The sequence below is a fragment of the Apis florea genome, unplaced genomic scaffold (assembly GCF_048593485.1).
Source record: "Apis florea isolate Af1SG1 unplaced genomic scaffold, ASM4859348v1 contig_2897_pilon, whole genome shotgun sequence".
In the NCBI taxonomy this organism is placed as follows: Eukaryota; Metazoa; Arthropoda; class Insecta; order Hymenoptera; family Apidae; genus Apis; species Apis florea.
The window spans coordinates 267,772-273,771 of record NW_028256665.1 but is presented as its reverse complement, the minus strand read 5'-3'; positions in this window follow the sequence as shown (position 1 = coordinate 273,771).

Genomic DNA, 6,000 nt, shown 5'->3' with positions numbered 1-6,000 from the left:
GCCCTCTATGTTTAAAACAGTGAGTTTAGAAATTACATTCAATTAAAGAATTTCCTCTAGACATGCACTTCATATCTATTTTATATATTCTAAGGTTTTCTTACCATTTTAGCATCATTCCCAATATTACCGATTTGTCAAAGAATAAGATTACTATAGTGTGGTTGAAAGTAAATTATAATTATTGATACAGTAATTCAGAAGTACAGAAAAAAATTATTATAAATAACTTTTTTCAATCCTATTGTATATTAATGTATAAATAAAATTTCATGTTCAATATTTAAAATTAATATTCAAAAATTATTAGAGAAAAAAATTATAAAATTCATAAAAACGTTAAGATATATCACATTATTACCAACAATATAAAAAAATATGAAGATTCGTTTTCCAAATTAAACATATTATTTAAAAATATATTTACCATAAAATTAATAAAATTACGAATATAACGTGAATACATAGAGGTATGTATAAATCATGAAAATCTGAAAAATAAATTGCGATATTTTCTTAAAATTTCATATCGAAGATATAAATAATTATACTCTATATTTATACTTTAACATCTTTCAAATCAGATAGACTTACATCAGAAAAATAGACAAAGAAAGATAAGTGTGCGAACAAGTTCGTCTACGTTGTCTTTTATAAAATAAATAGACACAAAATAGACAGAAAATGCATTCGCACATTGAACTCTCTGTTAGAATGTGTAGTTTACAAAAGAATAATACTAGTCGCTCGAAAATAATAGAAAATAATAATAGAATCACTATGCAAATATTAACAATAGTTTCGTGAAAATCATATATAAAAATTTTATGGAATTGATCAATTTTCATCTATTATATTTTTTTTTCTTTCCATTTACATGTGAAATTATGAAATTTGAAGAAATAAAATTTTATAATGAATATGTTTTATGTTTACAGATTCAGACAAAAACATAAGAAGTGATCTATTTAGTAGAAAATTGTTTTTTCTACTAAAAAGAAAAATTGGATTTCAAATTGAAGTTTGTCAAAGCAGCTTTTCATTGTAAGTTTAAGATATATTTAAAGTAATACTTAAAATAATACTATACTATAGGATTTTAATCATAAGACAAGAATTGCTTATTTAATCAAAACGTTTTGAAATGATTGCGTAATTTCTACTTGATATTATGATCAGATAAAAAACAGTGTGCATTTAATATAGTCATTCAATATTTTTCAATTTAAATTACGTAATATTCACGTAATAAAAGGAAGGATCATTATTTTCTAACTATAATCTTTACAAGTATAATTCTCTGGTCGATTTACATGATTATTGATACAACCTTGGCCTTCATGAGTTTTGCAAAAGACTTAAACTCGGGACAATAACTTGTTTCTAGATCTCATAATGGTATGAAAAAATGCATATCGTGTGTTTACTGTGATCCCCTAGGCGTGAAAACCGGTTTCATTAAAATTTTTACGAATCAACCAATCAGGTTAAGACAGAAAATTTGTCTCTTAGTAAACTATCTTATGATTTTCTTTTTTAAGATAAATATTCGGTATTTTCGTTTTATCATCGAATAGTGGAAATTGTTTCTAATATTTCTAACATTTCGCGAATTCTATGTTCCATTATCTAAAAGCAAATGGATAAAAACGTAAAAATGATTAGTATTAAATAATTTCGTCGATATTGTATCTTAATCAATATTAAGTCATAGACTTCTGCGTCACTCTTGATTTTTTTCGCAAGTGAACAGAAGTTTGACGAATGTGAATTTGCACGTGAATGAATTTCACACCGTTCTACACAAAGCAAAAGAAACATCGAATAATACGCGGCTTCAGGAGAATAATTTAAGGCGATAGTTCAGTTACGATAAAAAAACTTTTTTAAAACGCGAAGAGCAACGCGTTTCTATCGCGATACGACGATCGAATACACATTGAGAGTCCTCGAAGGATCGAATCATTGAATACGCTCGAATGTGATTCTTTTCGCTTTTCATCGTGATGTGATTTTCGTATTCGCGACTTGAAATAATGAACCTTGAACAACCAAACTTTTCAAATGCAAGAACGTTGCACTTCCGAACTCACGATGATGGCGATAACGTTATGGAAGAAAGCGTTCGATCAGATCGAGGGAATATCTTTGACAACGTTTATAAAATGACTACTGTAGAAAGGTACGTTCTATTTTATTAAATCAGTGAAAATGTAACGGAAATACGGAAAATATTTCTTCTGTATATATTGTATATACTGTATATACTGATTCAAATAATAAAGAGTATGATTATTTTTTTAGATTCCTTCATTCGATTTTATAAAATTATTGGATTTATTAATATATTAAAATTACATATGTGCATATTGAAAATAATGTTTATAATATTTACTTGCAATACTTTTAAAAAATAAGTTACTCGTGCAGTAATATATAATCCAAAAATACACGAAAACAAAAGGGAAATTATATTGGACGATATATTTATTCGTTAATTTCATTCTGAAATAATTTTCAGATAGCAAAATGACGTAGATCAATAGAAACTTTTGTTAATTTTCACTTTAATAACATATTTCTTGCGATTAATATCGTAAATTTTTCTATTTTAAATCATGCGTATAAAAATGAATGATATTTTCATGGATAAATCAAAAACCAGACAACAGTGATCAACAGTGAAAAATATGTTATTGTTTCCAGAACTTCCTGCGTTATTTTTACATCGTTCTGACATGAAACAGGAACATTTGTTTCTTGTAAAATTGCCGGAACAATAAGGATTCTTACTTTTTCTCTACTTTTATAAAAAAAAACTACTATTAAACAAAAATATTAAGATTATATATTTGAAATTATTGGAAAATTAATCAAAAAAGATAAATATCAGTCGTGTTTCTTCATTTTTTCAATTTTATAAACGAGTATAAAAATACTTAACGATAAATTTCCAGACGTTCATCAGAATGACATCTGTATACCAACGACTTAAGATTGTCGACGAATACGTTAGATATCTTTTTTTATACGAGTTGAGGCTCGGATTTATTCTCCTTCGCATCGTATTCTTTCCCCAATCGGTAAAAGGAAAAGGAAAAGATTTTGAAAGGGTTATCGGACTTTTTACGGCACGTTTATAAATTCGGTTTAGCTCATTAACATTATGTATGCATTATGTATAACGGAACAACCGGCATCTATATATATATATGTAAAAGGAACTGTGTTCGAATAGTGCAACTTGCACTTAATTTATTATATATTTGGATTCGTAGTTTCATATTTCGAGTTAATTTCTTATTTTTCGAATTAATTATTTTTAACGAATATAAAATATTCGTATTTGTATACTCATAATTTTGTAACATGTCAAAGAAAAGTTGAGACATTCAAATTAATCAATGGTTATGAATCAATAATTTACTATAAATAACGTAAAACATTGTCAATTTTTTTTCTCGAAATCAGAGTAAATTGAAGAGCTAACATACAAGTTATTAAAATTTTTATCGATAAAAATAGATATAAATAGATATATATCTGTAACAATCGGAAATTTTAAAAAATATTTCTCCGAAATATTTGAACAAAATATTCACTTTCGTTCAAAATATATTTTTTGCATATCATTAAGAGTTCAATTCGTAATCTTTTCTTTCCTTTCGCTTCTCTTATTTTTTGACGATTCATGCTTCTTTAAATCAGCTGGCAAAAGAATACACTTCCACGAATGATATAAATTTTTCGATCATCGGAAATGATCTCATTTAAATGCAACGAAAATACAATAACGCAAAACAGTTGAACGATAAGTGTTGTTCTATTATGCAAATACGGCACGCCTATTCTATATCAAACGTATCTTTTTCGATCTATCTGTGACCATTGCGCATATAATCCAACCTGGTCCAAAACGCTTCGTAAACACACTCCTTTAATCACAATAGCGACCGATAATGCGTGATTATTAAGGAGCCGATAGAGCCACGAATGAATATTCATCGGATCGTGGAGCGTGTTGTGCGCCTGTTGATTCACGGTGGCGGTATTCTCCTAGACAACGAAATTACGCGACTCTAGATGCAAATTGTTTACTTACGTAAGCTATGCGAACTGATACACCGCGTTCATGAAACCGCGAAAGTGAAACAAATCCGAGAATTCTTTGACTACTACGTTTAAATAGACTCGTTAGCTTGAAAATTAATTATTCTTTAATTGTCGAGTTTTCTTTTATGTCCGTCTCGGGATGGGTTACGTTTAAAATAAAAGAAACTCGTTGCGTGAACGGAAATGATCGTTACAACAATTCGTTCCTCTTATACGTTAATTTGCATTGTCTCGAGCGAAGCCTCTTAAACAATGTATCGATATTGGTTGGTAACGAATTGGCGGATTGACTTTTCTTGTCGTGTCGATTATTTCTCAAGTTGAATAAATATAAATTTCGTAAGATTTTGATTTAAGGAAGGGAAATTAGGATTAAAATTTCTACAATTTTCATGAAAATCATTTGATATAATTTTCATGGAATATCGAGGATTTATTATTTCACTTATTAATTCTTCTTCGTCGAGATTATACGTGGATTATTTCATTTGATCATCGTTGCTATATCCGTTGGAAATATCTTGAACTTTCCTGGAAATATCGTTGAAATACGATTCGAATACTTCGAACCATATCATCGTGAAAATCTAGATGGTTACGCGTTATATATTCTTTAGTTTCTCAGCTAATGAAATATCAAGCAGAATTGGTAACAATTTGATCATCGATCTGCATTTAACATTAAATAGAGATAGATTTAAAATTTTTGCGATCGATCATTCGAATCCTTTCTTTTTACACGTGTACTCGTTTAATTTTAATATTAATTTTAATTTATCGTAATGTTCTAATTTTATTCACTTTTAATAGTTTTAATAAATTTAACATTTTAGAGGTCATCTTGCATTCGCTAGTGATTCTTGATTTTCTTTTTTTTTGTTTCTCTCAACAGATTGTTATTCTCGAAACGACTGACTATAACCAATGTTCGTTGTATCATCTTATTTCCTAGCAACGCAAGCTCATAATAAAAAAAAAAAATTTACGACAGAAATAAAACGTTAAACCCACCTTCAAGGAATATAATAATATTCTGTTTCGAAGCTTTTCTTCTCTCTCTCTCTCTCTCTCTCTCTCTCTCTCTCTCTCATTGGTAGGAAAAAATTTCTTTGATCAAGTAAAATAACCAACAAACTCCTTCCCTACGATTTAAATATCGAAATTACGAGCATTCCATCTACGATTGGAATGGAGGGATCAGTTTCTCTCGACAAGATGTAAAATGTTAAACGATCGAAAAGGTGAAACGAATAGTTTGAATCGAGAGAAGAGTATACGCGTGGCCGATCTTCGATAAAACGGTCACTACGACCCGAGCCTAACGGGATAACCTCGATAAACTTTGATCGGTAGATGGTTGTGAAGCCACTCCTAGTAACGCCACTTTACCTTACATTTTTCTATGCGTATCTCTGCGCTATATTTCATCGTTTACATATTCCGTTTCCAAAGATGCACAAAATCCAGTTAAAAAACATTTAATCGGTGGATAGTTGTTCTCATCATTCTATCTCGACGAAAATCTCGTTGATGGCAATTCCTCGGATGATGTTTCACTTATACTCTGTCGATTGTCGATTCAGAATCTTAAACTCGAAACTACGCAAACTACATAAATACCAGCCAAGCGTTGGAGTATTTCAATCGCCAACTATTCCAACTAATCGCAAAATTCTCCACATCGTATCTGGGTAAATTTTTTTTAAATATAGTACAGCGCATAGTACAGCACATAAATTAAAAGTAGAGCGAGTAGTTGGATCGAGCGAGCAAATCGATTATGGGAAAAAGGTGGTCGGAGAATGGCTGTTTCCTGTTATCAACACAAGCTGCTCGCAGCTGATCGATTTCTCGTATATAACAGCTAATTATATTACGCGAGGGACC